Genomic DNA, 27,735 nt, shown 5'->3' on the forward strand with positions numbered 1-27,735 from the left:
GAGAATAAACTGAGAGGCTCAGATATGTATTTTATATGAGTTCCTGAAGACCATCAAAGAATCAGTAAGAAAGAAAGAAATGAAACAATAGCGCCTAAAGATTTTAAACGAAGATATATTTTTAGGTTAAAAAAAAGTAGATCATGAATCCTTTTCATGGTTAATTAATATAAATTAGATCCATTCCTAGGCCCAAAGGAAAGAAGTTTAAAAGTTATTGCAGAAAAATGTTAGAGTTCTGACATCACCAACAGCAAACTTCTCATGCAGTGAAAGAAACTAAAAGCCTAAACGAGAGGAAAAGTATTGCCCTAGGAGTCCAAGAACAAGTTCTCAGCACAAAGAAGATTTACTTGCCCCAGAGGGACAGAGGGCAGGGAATAAGAGGTAACGACACGAATTAGAGGACAGGAAGAAGGGGAGGGGAACAAGGGACAGGAAGGAGGGTTATTTGTCCTGGAGGAGCGACCCAAGACTGCCTCTGGATAGACAGGAGACAGCTGTGGTACAGAGGAGACAGCTGTGGTTTATAAAGGTGCAAGGGAAACCCCCATGCAAGGATGAGGTGTTTAATTTTGATTGGGCATGTGAATTAGGTGAGCCAAGGGGGCTTTTGATTGGTGGACTTCTGTACTTTGATAACTGGATCTAGGTAAACAGCCTCAGGAGTGGGAAGTGGCCAAATAAGAGATGAGACCTTGGTGGCTAGCTTTAGGAATGTAATCTAACAGTTCTGTTTGTTTGTTTGTTTGTTTGTTTTAGCAAGGCAGAGGAAACAGGGGAGAAGGGCACGGCCTGCCGGAGCCATGCTGGCCATGCTCCAGCTGGCTAGAGTCCCTTCACTAAGTAGTAAATTCAAGATGCTAACTTAGAGCCAGACATGGTAGCCATATCCATAAAGTCAGCACTTGGGAGGCAGGAGGCTCATCTATGAGTTCAAAGCCAGCCTGGTCTACAGAGTGAGTTCCAGGACAGCCAGAACTACACTGAAACCCTGTCTTAAAAATAATAAAACAAAAATTAAACACAATCATCAAAAGAACAGAAAAGCGATCGACAGCAGCAATACTAGCATAAAAACGATTAAAACATCCTGAAGAAGGTTTCAACAGAGTACAGGCAAGAATTAAGAAAGAAAACAAGGGTAAAATGATAACCAGGAAAGCCCCGACCTGGGAGGTGGGTGCTGCCAGGCTGGTGCCGAGGACTTGGGTGTCAGCGGGCTGTGGGGAGTAAACTGCAGCAGTGCAGTTGCTTCCGCAAAAGCTCCCAATTCCACACTGGCTTTTAGGTACCCCTGGTGGGAAACGCTGCTGCCACGGTGGATAGGCCTTCCTGGTAACGGCTCACCAAAACAGCAAGCATACAGGAAGTCACACAGGAAGTAGATAGAAAGTCACCGGAAGTTAATAAAATAAAACAAATAAGCTTTTTTTTTGTCCGGGAGACTTACAGACTTCCCCTGGATTCCCCTGCTGACAGAGCCAACATGGAACCATTGGTAATACGGGGCGTAATGGTGTGACTCTGAAAGGACAGGGATTCTGTGACTGGGCACAGTGCTCCACTCTGCGCGTCCAGCACTCTTCACCTCGCTCTTGTTCGCGCGGCAAGAAACACTCACCACCAGAAGTTACAGCTCTTCATCAGAGGGCTCCCAGCTTCTCCACAGCGCTTCACTTGGCTCTATTTCTACCCACACCACATCTGTCTGTAGCCACAGAAAAGCCGGGTGACCAGTAAAACCCTGGAACTCCAGCTCCCAGTTCCTTTTCTTACAGCCAGGATTGTATGCAGGAATCATGCCACCGTGGTAAGATAGTGTGGTGATGTTTAAACGACAGCTGTGGGGGCTGGAGAAATGGCTCACTGGTAAAGAGCACTGTCTGCTCTTTTAGAGGACCTGGGTTCAATTCCTAGTGCCCAGTGGTGGTTTACAACCACCTGTAGCTCCAGTTCCAGGGAATCTATCGGGCTCTTCTGGCCTCTCCAGCCACGAGGCACACAAATGGTGCAGAGACATACACGCAGGCAAAACACCCACACACATAAAAAACAAAATAAATTAAAAGACAACTATGTTAAGTAGTGCCAATACATGGACATGCTTATGTAAAATAAAATTTAAAAAAAGAGACAAGCCAGAACACATCATACATGCACCTCATGTACTACAATGTAAATATACTTGAAGGACTGGAAGTAAAGTTGACTAATGTAAACTAAGTTGAAAGAATAGTTACTGTGCTTCATGTTCCTTTATATGAAATTCCACAAAGCTGATTTCTTTTCTTTTCTTTTTTTTTTTTTGAGACAGGGTTTCTCTGTTTAGCCTTGGCGGCTATCCTGGACTCACTTTGTAGACCAGGCCAGTGTCAAACTCAGAGATCTGTCTGCCTCTGACTTCCCAAGTGCTGGGATTATAAGCGCGCAGCACTGAACCTGGCTCTGGTTTCTTTTGAATATGAGAAAATGTATTCATTTCTATCTCCCAAACTGCTCCCCTCCCTATCTCAATGTTCCTTTTAATTTTGCTTCTTCTTAACAAATGAAATAATGTTTTTTCTTCTGACCCACCCACAATGTTTTAAACAGTTTGTGCTTTTACAGCTGCTGATTCTAATATTAGCAGGCCAAGGGAAGGCCACTCTCCCTGCCCCCCACTAATTCAGAATAAAAATAAGATTCAGAAGTGCAGTTAAGGATGGTTGTGACCACCCATCATGCCATGTTCAGTTTGCACCCTGGTTTGAGCCAGCACCGCGGCCTAGGTTGGCCCTACCATGAGAGGATGAGGCGGCGGCAGAGGAGGAGGAAGGCATTTGGTGTGGCAAGGATGAGGACAAAGGTCCTTCCAGGAAAATATCCCCTCTGAAGGGACACTTCTAGGCAGAGCAGAGCCAGGTCGCTCTTCTCAGTAACCGTCAAACCATTGGGAATGTTAGCATCTCATGGGTCTGGTTTTGTTGTGGTGGTGATTTTGTTTTCGTTGTTGTTGTTGTTGCTTTTCCAGTGGTAGGGTTCAAATCCAGGGCCTTGCACACGAGAGGCAGGCGTCCCACCCATGGCCGTACACAGGTACCTCTTGGGATGACTAAGGAGAAGAGGCAAAGATGACTGAACTGTGCCGACCTCAGATGCTATGGCGGGGATAGATCCGTCTCACTATTGCTTTCAACTTTGAATTCGGTTGGGAAGCGGATGGAGAACTCAGGCCTGATGGCTATGTTAGGTGAATAGTACCATTGTTCCTCTGATCCAAGCGTGCTCACTGTGTTGGTGGCACATTTGGGGAGGGTTAGGAGTTGTGGCCTTGCTGGAGGGGGGATGTAACAGTGGGCTGGTTCTGAAGTTTCATGGCCTTGACTCTCTTCCAGTTTGCTCTTTCTGCTTCATGGTTATGACTGAAGATGCTTGCTGCTTGCTGCCTTGGCTCACGCCATAATGGATTCTTATCCCTCTGGAACTGTAAGCCAAAATAAACTCTCCCAAAGGTCACTTTTGGTCATGGTGTTCCATCACAGCTATAGAAATGTAAACATTCCACCCACCAGTGCCTGATCTCAACTTTAGACAGCATCTGCCCAGCCATGCTCGCTACATACCTCAGAGTGGGACAGGATGGAAGGCCAGGCAGTCCCTAGCCAGGTGAGAATTTTGAGAGAAACAAAAAGCAAGGCGTTCCCACGCTCTGATCCTTAAAGGCCTTGATACACAAAGTCACCTCCATTTATTTCTCAAGACCTCCCGGGAGTCTTAAAAGCAAGTGTGGCAATATGCTACTGTCTGGGAAGGAATCAGGAAGGGAGGGGCAGGTAGGAGGAAGCTCTGAAGGGTAATGTGACATGGGCTAGAAAACCATAGGGGTTTAAATGCCAGGCCTGTTGGCTAGATGGAGAACTCTGGAAATGACTTATTAACTAACTACTCTCATGTAGTTCTCCTTGCTTTCTCTCAAATTCATGGCTGATCTTCTTTATTATTTCACACACACACACACACACACTCACATTGTGTGTGCATATACCTAAATGCATAAATACAACATATAATGTGCTTATGCATTTAGGTATATAATATTCTTGTATGAGTGTGTACTGGGCTGACCAGTTGGTGTTGGATAAGCAACTGGTGTGCTCTTCTCTGAGGAAGACTATTTCTTCCATTCTCAGTATTCCTCAGTTGCCTGTAGCTCTTTGTCTAGGGCTGAGGCCCTTGAGCTTCCTGCTTCATGTTAACATGCCTGTTGTCCTTGTTCAGCTCATGTTTGGGCAGTCATGCTGGTGAGACTTTATGTGTGTAACTTCTCACGTTCCAAGGAGACCAATCTTACACCTTCAAACCTCTGTTCCTCTGGCCCTAACAATCTTTCTGCCCCCGCCTCCCCGGGAGTCTTCCATAGTGCTCCCCAAGCCTCAGACGCAGGATTTACGTTGTAGATTTGTCAGCTGGAACGGGGGCTCTGTAACTACGTTTTGGTTCTCTTTAACCGTCTCCATCTGTAAAGAGAAGTTTTCTTAACAAGGCATGAGGATTACACTTATTTGTTAGTGTCAGGATAAATATTTAGAATATAGTTAGAGATTATGTTGGCTTAGTAAAGTGGTGGTTGTAGGTTCTTCTCCAAGATCCATGACTTCACTAGTCCCAGGTGGTTAGCTAGTTTTCCAGGACCAGGCATGATTAGGAGTGTGTACCAGCATTCTTAGGGTTCTTGTACGATGCTGGTCGTTGCTGTGGTTCATAGGTGTCACAGCTGGTTAAGACTATGTGTCCCTCAGTTGGCGCTTTCTGGTATCATCAATGGTGGTCCTGAGGGAGGAGGTTCTCAGGTCAGTTCCAGCTCAAGGGCCTCTGGATCTTGTGTCTGAAGTACATGATGTCGTAAGCAATAGGGACTTACCTCCCACCTCCGGGAAGCAACGAAGGAGTCTCTTGGACAACCTTGGCCAACAACTCAAAAGACGGCTTCTCATGCCTGGTGTGGGGGTGTTGTTAAGTAGTCCCTGGTTCTTGGGGATACCTTGTTGTTTGAAACAGTGGCTTGCATTGGCCTGGAGCTCACCATTTAGTCTAGGTTGGCTGGTTATTATTCCCCCAAAGAGCTGCATGTCTGGGCCTTCCCAGAGGCGGGATTTCAAGTGCAGCATCACAGAATTGAGGCTCAAAGCCAGGTTTCCTGTGCTGGGTCAGCGAGCACATTATCAACAGATAGAGCCATCTCCCAAATCCCAGTACGTTCACTCCTAAATTACAGAATGCAAAGCTTTCATCTGGATGTCATCGCAGAGTACACACGTATTGGAAATCTCACCCTGTCTCTCCACTGACGCTGCAGTCCAAGGGCATAAGCCTCCTAAGTATTCTTCACTGACTCTTTCATGCTAATTACTGTGATGAATTGCTCAGCTCTCATGTCCCTGTCTTTTTACCATTCGAACACAAAAATCTAAAACTGCCCATTAAAAATAAGGGCCGTTTGGTAAACAGAGCTTAAATATTTGCCTTCTGACATTCCAGTGGATAGATGGTCATGATTCTATTATGAGAACTAATCTCGAGGTCAAACAGGCCAGCTGACACCTAGGAAAATAAAATGGGAGGAAAGTGATTAAAAATAGAGATGATGTCATAATCATACAAATGACACTGTAGGGAAATAATAACTAAATTGACCCAACCGCAGCTGGTCATCTTGACAGATTATAGTTAAACTCCATCTGTGGGAGCCTGGTGACAGCATTTCTCCTCCTCACTGTTGGTGGCATTCTCTGTCCCTTCTAAGGGTAATGATCTCTTGGTTGAAAGATCAACAGCTTAAGGTCTTAACGGCATTCTACAGCCTTTGTTGACTATGATTGGACCACGTGGACCCACAAATCTAAAGCAGGAAATGAGACATATACAAAGGCTCCTGACATACTAAGAGAATAAGAAAGGAAGAAAGGAAGAAAGAAAGAAAGAAAGAAAGAAAGAAAGAAAGAAAGAAAGGAAGGAAGGAAGGAAGGAAGGAAGAAAGAAAGAAAGAAAGAAAGAAAGAAAGAAAGAAAGAAAGAAAGAAAGAAAGAAAGAAAGGAAGGAAATAAATAATCATAGCAATTCACAAGCCAGAAAATTAAAACGTAGCAATTTACAAACCAGAGTTATGGAAATTAAGGTACCTGCTAGCCCCTGCCTTTGACAGCTTTGAAAGCACGGAAGGGTCCTTTTCATCTGTAGCAATTCAAGTGAGAGTCAGACAGAGAGAGACCCATCAGCCCAGGCCGTTGTCAACAGGCCTATCTATGTACATGGGAGATGTACCAACTCAGACAGTTCTTTGTGGATATTTTGGGAGAGATAGGCAAGATTTTTGCTGACTGGAGTAATTTGGGCCTATGCTTACATGGTCAAGGTGACTGAGGTGAGTATCTGACTCAGGTAACCCCATTCCCACACAGCTCCACTTTTAAAGGAACGGGAAAGGGCTTGAGCTTGGCTTGAAGAAAGCCAGCATCAGCTCTCAGCTTGCATGAATCTCACCTGTGCCTCTGCCAAGCTGTTATCATGTTGGGGACTCTCAAGTGGTGTGCCATCCCACACCACTAGTTGGGGTTCCTGGCACCTGCCACCATGTCCAGCTCACACAGTGGAATTTTACATATGACAGATACACATGTGTGTAAATAGAAGCTTTTAAAAAATGCCTGGGATTATTCTGGTCCAAGTGCAAAATAGAAGGCTGCCCCCTTCTGTTGTGACTTAAACAGGGTCTATCTGGAGCAAATGTTAAGATTCTTGGGGGAGAGCAAAGGTAAGGAATGGAGTATCTACATTATAACTGTTCTTTCCTACATGATTGAAGTGCAGATGAGGGTGGAGGCAATGGAGGCTGTCTAGGTAATTACTGGAGAAGCCACACTTACCTGGTTAGATGATCAAACATCCCTCAAAGCTGGAAGAAAGAGCTGGCAATACCGCAGAGCCAAGCCTGGGAAGATGTTTCAGACATTCCTTTGTGAAGGAAGCTTGCAGCTGAGACCCACTTATTAACGAGGCAGGAGGGCAGCGGCTGTATGCAGCTCATGGCAGAGCATGTGCCTCACGGACATGAGGTGTTAGTCTTAATCCCAGCACACGCATGTACACAAACACATGGCGGGAAAGAATGGCTAGTTTTCAGATAGTTTGTATGTGACTGATACTGTTTCCTACAGTGTATCGTTTAATCCAGGACACAGTACATACAGCAAGGCATGATGCAGAATTTGGAATGATTATGCAGTGTCTTTAAAATTTTTAAATGGTGTGTATGTGTGTGTCTGCCTGTCTGTCTGCCTGTCTGTCTGTTGCTGGGGATTGTTCCCCAGGCATTATGCATGCTAAGCATGCTCTCTACTAACCAAGCTACATTCTCAGCCCCCGGCCAGTGTCTTAAGTTTACAGATGAAAAATCAGAGCTCAAAGAGGTTGCCCAAGGCAAGTGTGCAGAAGAAACTTGGACCTAAAAGACAGCTTTGCACGGTCCTGCTCTGCACACGCCTCCCCAGAGCCTCAGGTGCCTTATGGCTCCTTAATAACATTTTGTGTGTTGACGGTGGTGGAGTTGGGCACTGTGAGAGGCCTAGAGCTGATCAGAATGAATTCTCAGAAAATTTCTCTTGATGACTAAAATATTAGTTCAGTTCCAACTTGTGGAACAAAATTCTTTTGTTGTATAAAATATGTAAATAACAATACAATCACACCTATTGTATATGATTTTTGTTTTTTTTGTTTGCGGGCAGGTTCATCTTGTAGCGCAGGCTGGATTTAAATTTACTATACTTCCTGATCCTCCTGCCTCCACATCTTGAGTGCTGGGACTGTAGACATGCCCCTCTGTGCCTGGGGTATGCAGTGCTGGGGAACACTGGAGAGTATTGATGCTACCAACAACATTCCCAGCCCAACACATAGGCCTTTGAAGGGACTTCCGCCTCTTTCCCCTTCCCCCCCATCTGCTCACCTCCCCGCCTCACCATTCATTTGGCTTTGAACACATTGATAGACAGAAAGGAAAGGACGCTTCTCAAGCTCACTCCTTATGCTCTCAGACACCCCACCTCTCATCCAGTCTTCACGATGGCTGGGATTTTAGCAGCTCCCTTTACAGATAAAGAATGAAGTCTCAAACCAGGCATGGTGGCACAGGCCTTTGATCCCAGCACTCGGGAGGAAGAAGCAGGTGGATCATTGTGAGTTGGAGGCCAGCCTGGTCTACAAAGCGAGTCCAAGACATCCAGAGCTACACAGAGAAATCCTGTCTTGAACTACCCCCCTCCCGCCCCCCCAAAAATGGAATGAAGCCTCAGAAATCTGAAAAGACAGGGATGGAGAGATGGCTCAGGGGTTTAGAGCACTTGCTGCATTTGCAGAGGACTGGGGATTTGATTCCAGAACCCACATGGCTCACAAACACCCACATGACGGCTTACTAAAATTATCTAAGTTTTTTTTTTTTTTTAAAGTATTCTGAATAGACATGTGACATAGCCATGGAATGACCTCAGCTGTTACAAGCCAGGCTTTCAAATAATCATTAGCTAACCATTCTTGGGAGGAAACAGTAAGCTGACTCCACGCCACTTACTTTCGGATTCCCAGGGGGCTGCAAAGTTCTCCTTGGGAGGAGAAATCAGAGAGCTCTGTGTTGCCCTAGGCACATGGAGAGTGCTGTTCCGGGGGACTCTTTGCTGCTGTCATAATCTTTAAAGTGTGTTGCTCATCATCAGGAGCCCAGTGCCTGGTACTCGAAGGGCCAGGTCTATGCAGTAAGTGAATGTTTTTACTATTACAAGATTAGTAGATTTAAGCAGGAATTTAAGGTTTACTTTTCTTAAATTTGAGACATGATCTCATATAGCCCAGGCTGACCAAAAATTCACCATGTAGCCAAGGAAGAACTTGAAGGTTTTGTTTTTGTTTCTGTTTTTTTTTAATTTAAAATTTTTTGACATTTTCATACATGTATTCACTATATTGGATCATATTTACAAACTTCATCCTTTCTTGTCTCCCTCTTGTCTCTGCAGAGTCCCTTGCTCTTTCCAATTAATCTCCTGTTCTCCTATTTTCATTTCTTAAATAAAAATTTTCTTGTAGGGCTTGTGTCGGTGTATACAGCTTCTGTGAGTTCATGAATGCAAGGACTACATCATATTCGGAAGACAGGGTTTCACAGCATTCCCTCACCTGTTGCTGATCTTTCTGCTCCCCTCTCCTGCTGACCAGGCTAAAAGCAGCACTCATCTATGGTATAGACAGAAACACTTAAAGGAAGTTTGATTCCATGTCCTTTTAGCAGAACATCAGTAGTAAATTCTCTCTGGGGTCTATGACTTCCCCCAGTCACAGGCTTTTGACAAGCTTCGCATATATACCCCCCATGTGTATGCTCCCCTAAATCCAGTCAGGAAGGAGTTGGTTTCCCTCAAGACAGTCATGCCACTGTTGCCCCAGTGCACTCGTCTTATCTGGGAGCCTGCCATTGCAGTTTCCAGGGTTCACATCTGGGTGGGACTGCTGTGACTCTTCTTACCCAGCATCCCGCATAGCACCTTCCAGCCTTGTAAGAACCAAACCTCGGCAGGAAGCCTCCATCTTAGTTCTGGCTCTGTTTATCTGTATCCAAAGTCTGTGGATGATTTTGAACTTGTGATCTCCCTGATCCTACCTTCCCTGCGGCAGGGGTGGGGGCAGCTGGTTTATGTGGTGTTTGGGATCAAACCGAGGGCTTCATGCATGCTGGGCAAGCAATCTACCAAATGAGCTACATAGAGTCCCACAGTACTGACTTTTATCAGGGCAATCTGGGAACATACACAAGAATGTTCCTAAAAACTCTCCAAAGTTCACAATCAAAGGAACAATCTTATGCCCTGTGCTCTTTCCAGACGTCTGCTTCCCAGAAGCAATTGCTGCATTCTTTAAGCTGTTCTTTCTGTAATAGTCCTTTATGTTTTAGCTGTTACTTTTTTTGAGACAGAGTTCTATTGTGAAATCCAGCTAAAGCCTGGACTCACTGTATAGTCCAGATGGTCCTTGAACTCAAAATCCTCTGCCTCCTGGTATCATTTGCTGGTATTACAGCTTTACACCACTGTGCTTGGCTTACATCTGCATTTTAAGTTTGTCAGCCAGTGTGCTTTTGATCCATAGACGTGTTGCCGTTTAGCAGTGACAGGTAAGCTCTGTTTTTTTTTTGTTTGTTTGTTTTGTTTTGTTTTATCTTTTCCCTTATCTTCCTAAAACTGTTTTTTTTTTTAAATAACACTTTGAGAAACAATTCACATACCATAAAATTCAGTCTTTTGAAGTACATGATATAGTGATTTTTATAATTGATTTTTTTGTTGTTTGAGATAAGGTCTCACCATGTAGCTCTAATTATCCTGGAACACATCAGTTTTGGGATGACTGAAATACGACACTTCATCCTGCATCAATTATTTTTAATATATTCACGGAGTTGTATAGTCATCAAGTTTTAGAATATTTTTCTTACCCCAACAAGGCACTCTTGTGTCCCATTCTTTCTCTCCTCCCGGCCCTAGGTAACCACTGATTCTCTTTGTACTTCCCGGTACTGATCTAGGCGCGATGGTATGTGGCATTTTGGGTGTGGTTCCTTTCACTTAGCACAGTGCTTCCAAGGCTTTCTCACATTGTAGCACACATCCAGATCTCACTGGATAATGTTCTGTTGCATGGATGTCTTACGTTCTATCTATCTATTCATTGCTGATTGAACATTTCGGTCCTTCCACTCTGGAGAACATTTGCCTGTAAGTTTTTATGTGAATGAGTAAGTTATTTTAGCCTACCTGGATAAATACCCAAGAGCAAAATTTTCAGGTCACATGTTAACTATGTTCAACTTTTTTGAGGAACTGCCAAAGTGCTTTCCAAAGTGGCTGCATCATTTTACACTTCTCTTGCAAGCCATGATGGTTCTAGTTTCTCCACATCCTTGCCAAAACTCATCTTTTTTTTTGTTAGTCATCTTAGTGGGTGTGAAGTGATGCATCATTGTGGGTTTGACTTGCACTTTCCTAATGAATAATGATGTTGATTATCTTCTCATATGCTTATTGGTCATTTGTGACTCCCCTATAATTTTTTTTTTCTTGTTAGGGGAAAGGATATTTGCCCAAATCCTTTGTCTATTTTTAAACTGACTTTTCATTTTATGAGTTGTAATAGTTCTTTATATATCCTGGTTACATGTCCCTTAGCAGACATGCTATTCAACACCATTTTCTCCTTCTCTGTGAATTGTCTTTTTACTTTCTTGATGGTGCCCTTTGAAACACAAAAGTCTGACATTTTAACGTAGTGCCATTTGTCTATTTAAAAAGCTGTTGCTTGTGCTGTTGGTGTTGGATTTAAGACTGGAAGGAAAAGCTGAATTTTCTGGTATCGTCTATTTGCAGGGCTGTGTTAATCACCAGAGCTTGGAAATGCCTTGTTTGGGTGCTCTGAGTACTTTGAACTAAAGGCTTTGGCGGCATTAGAGGCGTCCTCAGGCTGATGGTCCTCTTTTGCCTCTCGTCCCTTATTCTACCCAGAAGTGAGCTGTGGAATTCGGAAGTCCTCTTCCTTAAAACAAGTCACAGAGACTAGAATTTCCCCATCTCTCAGATAAGCCACAGAGCTGAAGGTAGGCCTCTGACCTCCATTTCTGGAACGAAGTCCTCTTGTCTTTCCTGTGTGATGGTGGGTGATAAAGCCCTCATTCCGGAAAGGTCCAGCCCCACGCCTGAGAGGAGAGACTGCTGCCCAGAGACTGGTTGGTCTTGCTGGATCCCCTATCCCACTCTATTAGCTTAGATCAGGAGGTCTTGCCCAATGACCTAAGCATTTAAGCTGCTCATTTTTCACAGAGCCGAAGCAGGGAGGCAGGCAGTTTTCCCCGGGCCTTTGGGTCTTGGTGTCTGCAGGCTCCAGTGTAACTTAGAACGTTGATAAAGTACCTGTCATCCCTCTTTTCTGCTCATCTTTGTCCATGTTACTTCAGACCTAGACCCTCATCTTAGTGTAAGCAGCAAGTCACACAGTTAGTAAGTAGGCCTGTCTACCTGGGAGAGCAGCCTCAGCGTATTTTACGAGTCTACTTTGAATTATAACCCACGCTCCTAGGTAGGGTTTCACTGCTGTGGTGAGACACCATGACCATTTATAAAGGAAAGCATTGAACTGGAGCTGGCTTACAGCTGATAGGAAGCATGGTGGCAGGCAGGCAGACATGGTGCTGGAGAGGTGACCAAGAGTTTTGCCTCTGGATGGCCAGGCAGCAGGAAGTGAGAGTAAGCCCCTGGGCCTGGCTTAAGCTTCTGAAACCTCAAAGCCCTCCCCCAAAGGCATGCTTCTTCCAACAAGGCCACACCTCCTAACAGTGCCACTCCCTATGGGCCTGTGGGGGATGCTTTTATTCAAATCGGCACACCCACTTTGCATACGAGGTGGGGCTACCGGAGGGTTTTCAGTTATCTTAGAGACCTGCATTGCTTTGACAACTGACTTGCCTTTCCTGAGCCTTTCGTGTGTGTATGTGGCATGTGGGGGTGCCTGTGTTTTTTTATCTTTGTGTGTATGTGTCTGCGTGTTCATGTGTGAGCAAGAGGTTGGAGGGTAACCTAAAGTGTTGATTCTCATCTACCTTGCCTGAGACAGGATTTCTTGTAGTTCACAGTCACATGTGTCAAATTAGCTTGCCTAAAAACTGCAGAAGATTCCTGGATCTATCTCCTATCTCACTATAGGAATGCTGGGATTTTAGCTGCTCAGTAGAATCATTTACACATGGATTCTGGGCACCTGAACTCAGGTCTTCACACTTGCCTGATAAGCACTTCCACCACTGAGCCACCCTCCCCCCTTTTATATACTAAGCTTATAAAACAGGATGGCACTGAATCAGAATCGGAAACTTCTTGGCAAGTTGTAGTATCATGAGTAGAAAATCCTCAAAAGCTAGAGTTCAAAATAAGTGTCCCAAGCAATCACTGAAACTTGGCATGCACAGGAACTGGCAAGAAACTGCATTTCGATTTGTAGGTCTGTCTGCTCTACTGCTCTCTGGCATTCGGGGCCAATCCCAATGCCAGCTCCTTATGGGAGCCTTTAAATTATTTCTCTTAGTTTGACAGTTTCAGTTCTCAAAGTATTTCAAGAAGTACTGTCAACTTAAAACCAAGGAGTGCAATTACTTAAACTGTTGGCCTGTATTTTAATATTTCCATGATTCAGGCTTGTGGGTCTCTTGGCGTTTGCAGAGTCTTAGTGTTAGCTAAGAAATGGTTCTGAGCCTCAGACCATACCAGTAAAAGGGGCATGTGCAGCACTGTCCCCATCAGAACAGACCCATGACGTCCCTCCTGGAGCCACTCAATCATCTCTAGAGATCCCACGTGCTTTATGGAGGAAGAGCTCAAGGGAAGGATCATTCCTTCAAAAGCTGCATGAGCTAGAAGTTTGCATAGGAGGTCCGTTGCAAAACCCTGAGCCATGCAATACTGTCAGCCAGGGCTGAGGCATCTTGGGAGAATAGATGCTGGGTGCCACACAATTTGGATTTAGAGGAAGGCTGGAATGACTTCTTTTACTTATTTCTGGCCCAAAGAAAGAAGTTAGCTAACAGAAGCATGTAATTGGAAAGATTGTTAATCTAGTGGCTTTAATTACACCATCAGGAATGTATCAGAATGTAATCTTGTGCAAATAGTGCCGGTCCCTGATGACTAAGCATTCAAATGTATAAAGCCTATGGGAGCTCTTCTCATTCAAACCGCCACACACAATAAATAAATAAATAAATAAATAAATAAATAAATAAAGCATTGGATACCACTGTATAGTCCTCTTCTTTTTCATGTATTTCTGTATTTTCACCTTTTATAGTATCTGCATTCTTCTTTGTGTGTTCACATGTGTGTGTGTGTTGGGGGGAGGGTCGTGCGTGCGTGCGTGCGTGTGTGTGTGTGTGTGTGTGTGTGTGTGTGTAGTTTAGAGGTCAGTCCCAGATATCTTTACTCACTGACTGAGCCTCCTGGTTTTGAGTCAGGGTCTTTCACTGGCCTGAGGCTCACCCACTAGGCTGGGCTGGCCAGGAAGCCCCGGGGAACTGGCTGTCTCTGCCTCCCCAGTATAGGGATTTTGGGCACATGCCATCACCCAGCTTTTTCTCGTGGGTGGTTCAGATCACACTCAGGTTATCATGCCTACCTGGTAAACACGCAACAAGCTGAGCTGCGTCTCCAGACCAACGTGTGCTTCTTTAGGAATGACGCCGCTGGGCATAATGGATTCTACTTTCCACCCTCTAAAATCTAAGAGACAGAGATGAATTTGTGGGACTTTATGAGAGCTGATTGTGATCAGCTAGTGATAGCAACATTTGGCTGCGATTGGAGGTCCACCTTGATACTGGATAACTCCCTTCCCCACAAAGGTCAACCACAGAGGCACGACCTCTGCAGAGTTGAGAGAGGAAGTCAGCACACAATTGGGTCCAGTGGCTGGAAGCTGCTTTGAGTTTCTGCCCCACCTTAACATAAAGAGAAATGTTCCCTTTTTAACCACGGTCTGAGTCTAATTCTGAGCTTCATCTTGGCATTTCCCCAAGTCTTCTCTTTGTGAAAATCCAAACCGTCAGGAAATCTTTCAGTTGTGACCTGCCAAGTACTTCTTCCACGCCAGGACTCTGGAGAGTGAAAACTGTGGCTCACGTTGGTATATGCAGACACGCCTTCCAAAAGGCCTAAGCCCATCAAACGAGGGATGGAAGCGACCACGGATGCACGCAAGCTTCTGCTTGGCAGGGCTGGGAGATAATAGATTTTCCAGTTGCCTGGCAGAGGGATAGCTGGCAAATGTGGAGAGCCCACTATGGCTTCTACATGAACAGCATTCTGATCACGTGGAGAGAGAGCCCGCTGGAAGACTGTCTTGTCATGGATTTAGGGCTGTTGTAGGTTGTGTAGACAGCCATCCCTCTTGAGCCACAGTTTTGCCTCCTGTAGGTTCAATTACCCTTGGCCAGGATTAAATGGGGCATCCCAGAAATAAATAATTCATAGATCTTAAATAATTTTTATAGCATCTATCCTTTCAAGTGTCATCCCTTACTGTATCTGATATAGAAATTAAACCTTACCCAAGAATACAAGTATAGGGGAAAAAAATGCGTGATATACAAGTTTCGGGATCATCTGAGGCTTCAGGCATCCTCGGTGTGTGTGTGTGTGTGTGTGTGTGTGTGTGTGTGTGTGTGTGCATATTTACATGAGGCGAAGGGGACCAAATCCCCTCTCAATTAAAGGTCTCCCACTCAGTTTGCCTTGACATGGCTTCAGCCTTGTGTAAGGTCTCTTCCTAGACATCATGGAGACACCACACTAGATTAGGACTCAGCCTGTCAGTCCCTGGTTCCATCTTTACCCCAGTGTGTGACAAGTACCTGAGCTTCTTTGAACCTTAGATTCCTCATTTGTAAAATGCGGATGATCAGTCTGGAGACACACTAACTTTAATAGTCATGATGTGTAAAAGGGTATTCCTCAAAATCTGCAACTTACATAGTGCACAGAAAAGAGTTTTTAAATTTTATAAACTTTATCATGAAAAAAAATACCCTCAAAAACAAAAATAAGTTGCACATACCAAAATAAACCAGACGCAAAGTCTGGACATCGAAAGGAACTGCACAACCAGAGCAGCCTCCTGAAGCGTGGGGCTTCACCTTGGATTTACACTTTTGCTGTCGGATATATTTTCAAGCGTGTACCCACCAACCAGATCTGAAAAACCCATTAGTACTAATGAAAATGTAAATCTAAATGTTTTGATTATTAACTGTCCAATGTAGACAAAGATATGCTGAGGCCGGGAGCTCAGTTGGAGTGCTTGCCTGTAAGCCCAAGTCCCTGGGTTCTGGCCCCAGTGCCAATCAAAATAAAATGTAGAGATTCAGAATAAGGTGGACTATCCGAGAAAAGTTTTCACGGTTGAACTATAAACCTGTAAGTCTTTTACAATCTTCTGTCTTAGAAGCTGTATCTTATTTTTTTTCCCATCATGCCAAATGTTGTAGAACAAAGCCAAGAGAATTTTTTTCTGCTTTACCCACTATTTGATGGGCATAAAACTTTTATATGACCTAGCGCTTCGTGTTGTGCTTTTTTTGTTCCATTGATTTCACATTAAGTCTGGTTCTCTCCATCGAGCTGTGTGACCATCTAAATGATAGCAGGGCAGATTCTTCGGCAGCGGGGCACAGAAGTTGGCTCACACAGGCTTGGAAGAGCTGTGTTTGCCTATCTGTTCCTGCCCCTACCGTCAGCAACATTCTGCTATTAAGTGAAACTGGCTGTGATGGCAATGTTTATATTACAAAAATCCACAAACACTTCAATCAGTCTATCATCTATCTATCTATCTATCTATCTATCTATCTATCTATCTATCTATCTATCTATCTATCATCTATCTATCTATTGAAGCTTCTCCTTTCTTCTCCCTCTTTCTTCAGTTATGAACACATCACTGAACATATAATCCCTGTAATATTTTTTCTTGCTTGTATTTACTGCTTAAGTCTATCTTTTCAAATACCTAGCTTCAGTTTAACCTTGAACTGAGTCTTTGTAAAATGGAGACTTTTTGGTCCCTTACGAGACTCAAGGGTTGAGGGATTTTTAATCCAGCACCTCGGCTATTTTGGCTGGAATACAGACAAGCCTTTAGAACACACCTTTAATCCCAAACAATGAAGGTAAAGTTAGTTGGTAGAAGGAAGCCCCCGTGTTTGTAAATTATGTCTAATTGAGGGGCAGACAAAGTGACAAGTCAGAGAAAGACTTGACAGGATAGGATCTACCCAACTTTCACCAGAAGAGAGAGGAAAGAGGCGATTGAAAGGAGAGCAACACAGAGAGAGGGAGAGGGGAGGCAGTTTTATTGGGAGAGTTTTACAGAGAGAGGTTGAAGAGAGAACTAGCTAGACACAGGTGAGGACAGAATGAGCCAGAGAATAAGAAGAAACCAGAAGATTAGAATGGATTGCTAGAGTCAGTTTGAGGCCAAGCACAGCAAAAAGACATAAGTGGAGAGAAGCCAGTTTGAATCAGTAGCGAGTTTGGAGAGGAGTTTCAGCCAGAACAGCTGAGTTGAACCAGCCAGCATTAATTCAGAAAGAGCTAAAGAGAGGGAGCTTCTTCAGCAGTAAGTCTCAGAGGTTGAAAACATTCTAGGTTTAGATAAGACTGTGTGGAGGAGTCAAGCACTGTGGCACATGCCTGTGATCCCAGCACTCAGGAAGGCAGAGGCCGGTGGATCTCTGTGAGTTCGAGGCCAGCCTGGTCTATGAGTCCAGGACAGCCAAGGATACACAGAAAAACCCTGTCTTGGGAAAGAAAAGAAAAGAAAAAAAAAAGATTGTACGGAGGCTAGAAACTTCCAATAGACGTAGGTTAGCAGATGGAGACAGCCTCCTAGACAACAATTACATCAGGAGAATAAGTTACTTTTACATTCAAGTGTCTATCACAATAAATACCCCAAGAAGCATACATACTCTTGAAGAGTTTTTTGCTCTTCTGAGTCTTTATTTATTTATTTTCAGTGTTCGGATTATCACCAGATTGAACATTGGAAACAGGAAAAGCTTACATGATTTTTTTTTTTTTTTTTTTTTAGGAAAAGGAGCTATGTAAATGCAACCCTGAGCCAGGCTGCGGACAGCTTCCGGGAAAGCCTAGCGCAGTAGATGATCTTCAAACATCATTGGGATCTGTAAGGCACACTTGCCTGGCATTCTCTCTCTGGATGCCACAGACGGTTTGATGACACGTTGCCCTTCAAAGGGAAAATGATGAGAACAAGTGCCTTCCAAGGTCCTCGCCATCACTGTGAAGCTACACTTTGTCCTTTTTATGTTCAAGGTGAGACCTGGGCATGGTGTGTTAGTGAAGTGGGAGGGAGAATCTCCTCTTTGGGATAGTGATGATAAAATAATAGGTAAATAAAATGGTAGGTGGGCTGATGGGATGGCGCACAGGTAAAGGCGCTTGAGCACAGGCCTGTGACCTGAGTTTGATCCCTGGAAGCAGGAGGAGGGCACCAACTTTCAGAAGCTGTTCTTGGATACAAGTAAACACACACACACACTAAGAAAAACCAGGAGCCAGAGTGATACTCAGCTGTTAAGAGCACTTACTGCTTACTTTAGCAGAGGACCCCTGCTCTGTTCCCCAAGGGCAGATGCTCACAGCTGCCTGTAACTCCAGTTCTAAATGGTGGTGGGGGTGGGGGTGTCCAATACCCTTTTCTGGCCTCTGAGGGCATCTGTACACACATGTGAATATCCTCACACAGAAAAATTCATGTAAATAGAAATAATAAAAAAATTGCTTTTTAAACAGTAGGTTGGTTGTAGAATTGGGAGGCATTATTCGAATTTCTTGAAGCAAGGAAGGTGGAGAATGGAGACTTTCCTGTTGCTATTTTGCTTGGGGTTTGGGGACTGGGGATGGTACCCAGGACTTCACTCCCCTAGGCTTACACTCTATAAGTGACCTACACCCATGCCCACCATCACCCATGCCCACCTACACCATGCCCACCTACACCCATGCCACCACTATTGAGGATGATGGAGTCTTGGGTCTGAGGTGTTGGGGAGGCATCCCAGTCGAGGGATGTTGGGCTCTGAGCAAACAGGCACGTGGCCTCTGCCCAGCTCTTCCTCCTTGGGCTCACCCATTGCAACCACCCACCCACAAGCTAAGAAGGAACGAGATAAGCAAAGGACCCAATCACTTTGCCTTTACCAGTTATTTCTTTCAGACTCCTGCCCGCCCTTGCCTTCTTTCACACCGAGATGATAACAATCCAGTCCAAACAGTTTGTTAAGATGTTATGAAGGAAATTAGAGGACACAACTCTGAAAAGTGGAAGTGAACACGGGAGTCTAGGATGTGGGAGTCACTGCTGAGACGCTTGGGTAGTTTGAGTTCAGTGTATAGTTTACCAGGGACGCTATCATTGTCAGTTTTCTTATTCTTGCTAAGCCTCAGTTTCTTTCTCTGTAAAATGGGGATAATAAACTTCCTTGTAGTAGGTGGGCATGCTGGGATACAGCCAATCCTGGGTAGCTTAGAACTCATTACGTTGACCCCAGTGGCCCAGAGCTTAGCAAATTCCTCCCAAGTGCTAGGATTAAAGGTGTGTGCTACCAACTGTCTGATGGTGACCTTTGGTTACTGGGTGTTTCTTGTCTTCATATTTTTGCAGATGATTCAGTCTTGGGCACTCCCAGCACTACTGATAGGCTTGGTTGTTCTTTCCTGGCTACTATGAGCCTTTCACTGGTCCTTACGCCTCCTGGCTGTTAACCTCTGTCCTCAACACTATGTCTTTTTGTTGTTGTTGTTGTTTTCCCCTCTTTTGGGTAGAACTTGCTTTCTGACATCCGGCTTAGAGGGTCGCACACCACTTTGGCAGTATCTGCAGCACTATCACTTCCACAGGGCACCAGGTGGTCAGGTGTGCCCACTAGGAGAGAATGCTGGCAAGAGGAGAGATCATGGCAGAGCAATAGACAGCTTCCAAACCAAGGACGCGTCCTTGACACACGAATGCCACGGAGCCCACGCCGAGGACTGTAGGCGATGAAAGCATCTGTGGCTGCGCAGGTGGCGGCAGGGCAGTGTGGTCTGAAGCAAGCGGAAGAGCAGCTGCCAATCGTGTCCGGGACTTCTTGCCACACTTCCTCCTAGCCTTTCTCTTTCACAGTCACAGTCCTGTAATACGTCTATGTCACTTTTAACCACTATTGCTTTCCACCAGACCAAATTCCTTTCTGCTTAGGTCTCAGGGCATTACGGTAGGCTCACGGAAAAATGACATGAAAATACTGAGGATGTGTTAAATCCTCTGCTTCTTTTCTGTTCGCGCTCTGTTCGAGGGATCTGTCTGTGCTCTCTAGCATCTGGCTGATGTCTCCCAGGGCAGGGGGCTTTTTTTTTTAAATTTTTTTTTTTCAGGCAGCAGTTATCTTGGTTCTCTGGACACTGTATCTATGGCCTACTTTGAGGTCACATGTCCAGAATGCACTTTCACAGCCACGGTCTCAGTGAGCCCATGTGCCTATATTCAGAGGACAGCCAGCAAGAGAGAACAGGAAGGGGAGGGTGGCTAGCTGAAAGTCAACTAAGATAGAGCCTCAAGGCACAAAACATAGTTGGCTACCAATTGTCCTTGCTAGTGGATATTCTTTTGAAAGGTTGTCTATATGATTTTTAATAACAGGAAAGCAGAAAATTCTCAGTAAACTATAGAGAAGATTTACCACAGAAGTATGAACGGCTTGTTGAAAAGCTCTCATAAGATAGACTTAAAGTATTGGGAAGATGAACTCTAAATGATGGTGAGGGAAAAAAAATGAAAGGAACCTAAAGGGATATTTAATTAGGATCAATTCCGATCCATTTTTAAGTGTCCTAGTGGAAAAAATCCAAACCCGGAGAAGGAATGTGAGTGACTAAACCATCTATCTCACGCCCCACCTCCAGGGTGGAAGAGCCAGCCTCCCGTGGGGTAGGAACACAACACAGCCTCCCTGTATCCTCCAAGGGTGCTCTGTTGTGTACACAGCGCACCCTGGAGCAGTCGGAGCTCTTCAGTCTGCAAGGCCGGCCATCCTCCCTTCGGCTGAGCTGAGCTGTCAGAATGCTGTTCACGCCAAAGGTCCAGCCACTTCCCCAAGGTCCCCGGATTTTCCCTCTGTATCGCCAGCTCTCTAGAAGGCTTGGAATCAGCCTGTGTCCCCACAATACCCATGGTGGAAGAGAAGCGTCATGGCGAGCCTCGGCTTAAGAAGGCCACCCAAGTGGCGGGTGTGTGGGTGGAACTCTTGTGTCTTGTGGCTTCTTCACTTCTAAGAGCCCATTGTCCAGTCCTTGCTCCTTCTGTCCACCCGCGTGACAAATCTGCAGATAGCCGCGCCGGAGAAAGCCTGCTTCACCAACTGGAGTGTGCTTTTTCCTGGGGTGCCCGGAACCGTGCGAGCAGCCGAGCTTCCTACTTTGGCCTCGCCCGGGAGACGTCCCCAGCCGCTTGAGCGCATGTGTTTACAGTAGCCTTTCTCAGGCCAGCGGCTCTATCCGGTTTTTGTCTTCTTCTTCTCTCACCCATACTTGGTCGTCTCTCTGATGTCAGGCTCATGGTTTATGATAGTTTGCACCAAAAATCCCTGTGCATTTATAATCATTTCCCTTAAGCCTCTCAAAACAAATATGAAGCCATATTTTAGAGTTATCATTCTAAACTTTGGGTTTAGAAAGCCCAGTTCAACATTTATTTCTCCTCTATCTTCCCCCTAAAGTGCTCTCACAACCAGCTTCCAGGTTCAGCCTGCATTCATGTCACCGTGGTCAAACATCATTTCCATGGCGATGCCTCCTCCAGGAAGCAGCGGTGGAGCCGGCCCATTTGGATTGCATCCTGGGAGAGCAGTTGTTCAAGCCCTTGTAGTTCGTCCATCCCTCCACACTGTCAACTCAAACCCTTCCCGCCAGAAGCATTGTTCAAGAGCATTGTTTGCTCCTGTGCTTTCAAAGGCAGATACTGCTGGCCTAAATAGATGAACTCAGGGCCGCTTGTCTTCCTTTTATTTATACTCATTGTAAGCATTTCAAAAGAATAATGTAGATAATAAAGAAAAAAAAAACCAACCAACCAACCAAACAAACAAAAAAAAAAACCACACAAAGAACCCATTCCTCAAAACATGTTTTGTCCAACAGAACTCACAGATGAATTCTGACTCTCCCCGACGGGCCTCACCGCTCTGTTTTTATTTCAGTTTTTGTTCAGCTTGAGATGGGAAGAACAGAAGATGAAATATAATCCACCTTGCAGATGATAAAGAGACTGGGAGTTCTCCACTAAAGAGCGCTTTAATTCATGTTCTTTCATGACACCCAGATTGCAGAAGGAAACAAAGTGTTTCTTCCCTGCTGACCTGACACCAAAGGGCAATCTGACTCAGAAGAGCCAGTGTGCCTAATCCCCAAAGTCTTATGGGACAGAGATGTGCATTTTTTTTTTGTGTGTGTGTGCTCAGTTTTTAAATGTAGACATTACAAGGAGAAATCAAGCTACTTTCTCATCGTTCCACACTTACTTGGGTCTCCTTTCTTTCTTTCTTTCTTTCTTTCTTTCTTTCTTTCTTTCTTTCTTTCTTTCTTTCTGGATTTCCTCTTAATAGTGAGTCATGATTTACATTCCCCGGGCTGTGTGCATATTAAATTACTGAAGGTCACCTGATATTTACTGTAGGTGTAGTTATGTTCTAATAATATACCTAAAAATGCTCTGTTTATATTCTAGGAAATACAGGCCAGGGGCTGGGGAGATGGCTCAGTCAGTAAAGCGCTTTTGTTTTAAGGGTGTGGACCTGGGTTTGATCCCCAGAACCCATGTAAAAAAAGCCAGGTACAGTGGTACATACTTATTGTTCCCACGGTGGGGGGTGGGGGGCAGGCAAATTCCCTGGGGCTTTCCTGTCAGCCAGCCTACATGTTGAGTTTCATGCCAGCGAGAAACCTCATCACTAAAACAGGGTGAATGGTGCCTGAGAAGTTGCACAAGGGCATGCACACACACACACACACACACACACACACACACACACACACACACGCACACTCATGCATACACGTATATGTGTAACCAAACAAACATGACCTATAAAATAGATATAGAACAAGATAGCAACAGGCTTTGAAGTGACTCTCACTAGCAAAAGGCTTAGACACCGAAAGATGGTAACAGTGCTGTAATTTTACTGCCATACCAGAAAAGTCAGAATCAGCTAGTAAATTTCTGTCTAAGCAATTACACCGGGGATTGTTTTCTTTAAGAAAAGAAACCTCAAAAGGCCTAATTGACTTGCATACCAGATATCATATCATTCCACAGAACAAAGCTGCTGGCCAGCTAGCTGAGCGAACATCAGCCCTGGTTTTCCTGTTGAGAGCTGCTGGACTGTCCCCGTGGCCTTGGCAGCCATAGTTCATGGAGCAAACAAACATCGTCACCCCGAATTCTTACCCTGAACACTATTAGACAGGGAAGTGGGCAGAACCATGTACTCAGGAGAACAGCCATGTGGACACCCCCGTGCGTAAGACCGTCTTCGGCCATGATAGCCCCAGGGCTCCAGAGCTAGACGATAACCTAGCGTGTTTTGTACTCAAGGAAGGTGAGACTTTTTTCCAAGAGCACCTTACTGGAGAGGTGGTCATTTGAATGTTGAGTGACCAGAGAGGCAGGGTTTCATTCTTTATCTTGTACTGTGTTATGGACGTAGTTTGGCATCGATGAGTGTGTGCTCTTTATGCAAATATCATAGCGGGCCCCTACACTCACCCGGATGGGATAGTGTTGTGAATGTTTTGGTTGATGATATGTAAACATGTTTTTGTTAAAAATTCCAAGTTGGAGGTTTTAGTGTGTCCACACCTGTTAAGTGTCTTGTGAGGAGCGTGGCCTTTGCTGGGTGGAATTAGTTGACGTCTGAGGACTCTGAGGGGTATAAATATGACAGCCCAGAGGAAGAAGTCATGGCTGCTTGGAGGAGGACTGCTTGCTCCTGGTTCATCCTGCTGCTGCATTTGCTGTTTGCTGATTTGCTGGTTATCTGGACTTCTGGATTTCTGGACGACTGATATTGGTTTTGCCCCCAACAGAATCCTACGACCCTATCCAGTGGGAAGTAGCAGAGAGAACCCCGCCCCCTATCCCCACTCACCTTCTTTCCCTCCTACCCGGTGTTGGGGGCTTGGGAGGGGGGTAGAAGTGTTCAATAACCCTAAATAAAGTAGGTTTGTTAGAGAATCAAGGTCAACAGGATAGTCTACATGTTCAGACTGTGTGAGACAGTCCTCAGCTCCTGGGCTGTTTGCTGCAGACACCGGTCGGTGATCAGCAGGGTTAGTGAATCTGTGTTGCAAAAAAAGGGGGGGGGGAGTAATCATAAAAGAAAGCCAGCATTAACCTTTGGCCTCTAGACATATATGCACACACATGCATGCGTATGCACACACAGCTGCACCAACAGGTACATCTGTCAAACACGTGTATAAACACATGCGCCCTTAGCACAGTATACACGACAGAAGGTAGTTCACCTAGGTAGGGCACTTAACCATAAGGAAGCGTGCAGTGCTGAAAGCTGCTCTAGGGGGCCAGTTTGTGCTCAGGCGTTGGAGAAGGCCTGGGCAGGACAACTACGGACTTCATAAACATTGAACTTACCCTACGTGAAATTTTCGGAAAGCCGTTTTCTGTCTTCAACAGTAGCTGTGGTTTACTGTAACTTTTTTACTTTTCAAAACTTGGCTCTTCTGTAAGAACACAGCTTTAGGCACAAATGCATTTTAATTCTATAAAAATTTATATCATCCTATAAGCTTTTTTCCTAATAATTTTTTTCACACACAAACAAGCACAGGAGCCTACGCTGGCACAGGGCCAGGGCCATTGACAGAAACGGCTTTCCACTCTTTGTCGTTGAGAGACAGGAGCTCCCGTGACACTGTCACCTGTGCCTAGGTAACACCTTCTGGACATCTCAAAGACCTGCTTGGAAATTTCCGTGAGGAGGTGACATTCTTCAGAATGCCCACGGCAGTGGCCTTGTTTGTCAGAAGAGCTCACATCACAACCCTCTCTGTTAAGGGCGGCCTTTCGTGTCTGTAGTCCATGGTCTCGGTCCTTTCTTTAAGCACTATGTTAAGGTCTGTAAAACTTCTGCTGTGCTTTTCTGAATTTCTTTTTATTTTTTATCTTTCAGTACTGAAGGTTGGATATGAGCCTTACACAAGCTAGGCAGGACAGCACCCTGCTAAGCTACACCCCCCAGCCTTTTTTTGCTGTTTTTTGGGGGGCGGGTGGCAAGAGTCTTAAAATGTTGTCCATGCTGGCACGAAAATCACTTTGTAGTCCAGGCAGGCCTTGAACTTGTGTTCTGCCTGCTTCAGCCTCCCAAGTAGCCGGGGTTACAGATCTGGCTGACTTTCTTTTTCTCTTCTAGTATCCTTTCCTTTTACCTCTTCAATTGTGCATTTCTACTCTTGCTGCAGTACAATCTTATGGGAACACTACCGTGAAAATGGTCTGATATTGAAACATTATGCATGGCACAACAGATATGGGCAAAATTTAGCTTTTAATTAGAGAATATTAAAAAAAAATCTACATATGTGGATATCACTGTACTATCAAAGAATGGTATGAAAATAACCACAGCTGTGAAACCATTAATTTAAAGGCAATGGGGGGCGGGTCACTGTGAAGGATCAGGCCGTGATGCCAGAACAGACAGACCTGCCTCAGCACCACCAAAAATAAAACATCCAACAATTGCGCATATTGATAGCACAACATGAAGAGTGCCATCATGTGTGAAAGACCCTGGTCTCCACAGATCAAATACAGGCTGGCCTCGTGCACATAGATCCACCTGCCTCCGTCTCCCCAGTGCTGGAATTACAGGCGCCTGCCACCACGCCAGGCTTAAAAGTCTCAGGAGTGTCATTTTGCAGAACTGTTTGTCTTTCTTCTTTCAGTCATTCCTTTCTGGTGTTACGTTTTCTTTACCATGAATATGATGAAGATTTCAGTACCAGGAACTGAATTCAGTACCTGGGGTCTCATGCATGGAAAACCAGCACCTGACCACTGACCCACAGCAGTGCCCTGCTGGGGGGGATTTTTCATCACGGACCGGCAGCAAAGCTGCTTCCCTGAGCCACTTGCTTGAGTTGTCTTTTTCAACTTCAGTTCATGATACTCAGTCATTCCACAATCCACTAGCTTCTCTTGTGGCCAGTGAAAGACATTTTAAAAATACCTGGTTAGGGTGATTAATCATGCCTTACTACCCAATTTTTTTTGGCACGTTTTATTTCTGAGCAAAAGTTTATGGAATCTTAATCTTTTCTTCTTTCTTCTCAGGGCTGAAGATTGCTGAAGTGTAATAAAAATGTGGTCAAAATTACCAGTTTTCAGACTGAGGCTCTAAGAAGACTGGCTCAAATACGTATTTTCCTACTGATACATTAAAACAATGGACAGGGACAGAAAACAAGGTCCTCCTTTTAATTGATTAATATGTCTTTTAATTCCGTCTTTGTCTATGTCATACCTGTTAGCATTTAAGTAGCCTGCTTCTCGGTCGCCTAGTAACCTATGAGGTCATCATGTGTTGCCCACCAGGTGTGTGGCAGACGCAGTTCAGCGGCACAGGAGCTATAAATGGACCTCTCCCCCCTCCTTTCTTGCTCTCTCACCTTTTCTCTGTCTGGGCGCCCCCTTTCCCCACCTGTCTCTGCCTTCCTCTTTCCCCCTCTCTCCCTATCTCCTACAATAAACCTCTTTCATATAATAACTGTTGTGTGCATCATTTTAAATAATAATACCTTTATGATCTACGATTATGTTAAAAACCTTAAAAGTATCAGTTTACTTTGAGAAAATTTTAACTGATACATTAATAAGATGTACTTTAAATTCTTATGTAGAAATAAAATCCAGACAAGAAGTTTAATTTTCATGCTTTCCAATTGCTGAAGCTCCTATAACACGTATTAGGGCAGAATTGGAATATTATGTTATGTGCAGGAGACACAAGATACTGTATAGTCTCTATAGAAGTAGTACTCAACCTGTGGGTCACAACCCCCCTGGGGAGTCCAATGACTCTTTCACAGGAGCCATCTAAGACCGTTGGAAAACGGATATTTACATTATGATTCATAACAGTAGCAAAATTAAAGCTATGGGTGGTCGATGAAAATACTTTGATGGTTGGAGATCACCATAAAATGAGGAACTGTATTAAAGGGTCACAGCATTAGGAAGGTTGAGTACTAATGCTTATAGTTATGCACCCATGATCCTCTCTGTTAGAATATACACCCTTTTCTTGGGAGTGCAGGAAGGCTGTCTTGCTATTCTCTGACATTCTTGGTGGCTCTCACAGGGCCTGACATCTGTAGAAACTCAATTTAGTTTGCTTTAATAAACAGATCAGTGGATGAGAGCCAATACTCAGAGAAGCCTTAATTTTATGCATTTTAAAAAATGTCCCCGACTCAACAACTTTTCCAGATATGATGAGTTGATTTCATCTTGATTTTGTCACCTGTGGAAACTTTAGAGGCCAAAGTGGTGTTTCTGAAGTTTCTAATGTTAATTAGAGCCACTTCTGAATAACTGTTTGGGCTGAATTTGGTTTGCTTAGTTCTCTATGTGGTCAGAAGAACCATAGCAACAGGAGGAATATTCTTCTGCATAGCTCTTTGTCTTTGACACTAATCACCCTCAACTGTGTCCCTGCATTTGTGTTTTATGCTGCCTATTTGAACGTGCATTGACAAGCTTTGGAAACATACGTGGCTGGTCTTGTTCTAATTATCGAGCTTGTGCTAACACTGTTAGAATTGTTAAAGTAATGTTTAGAACATTGAATTTAGAAACAAACTTCTGACCAAAAGTTTAATTACTCTGCTTTCTGGCTGACGCTTCTGTATTGTGAGCAGAAATGGAAGTGCTGGCTGCCTGAGAGGGTGAAGTCCACAGATTCTGCGTGTCTGTCCCCATGATCTTGTCAGTGAGCACAGGTATTCCACTCCTAGCAAGGGTACGGTG

The 27,735-nt window shown here is 44.6% G+C and overlaps 1 long non-coding RNA gene across 1 annotated transcript; it reads left to right on the top strand.

Annotated features, from left to right (window-relative positions):
• Positions 1–8,610: 8,610 nt before the first annotated feature.
• LOC132647059 (uncharacterized) lies at positions 8,611–26,473 on the top strand. Its single transcript, XR_009585342.1, has 3 exons — positions 8,611–8,792; positions 17,716–17,960; positions 26,041–26,473. It is a non-coding gene; the product is annotated as an uncharacterized LOC132647059 (long non-coding RNA).
• Positions 26,474–27,735: the final 1,262 nt, after the last annotated feature.

This window comes from Meriones unguiculatus, chromosome 1, assembly GCF_030254825.1.
Source record: "Meriones unguiculatus strain TT.TT164.6M chromosome 1, Bangor_MerUng_6.1, whole genome shotgun sequence".
NCBI lineage: Eukaryota > Metazoa > Chordata > Mammalia > Rodentia > Muridae > Meriones > Meriones unguiculatus.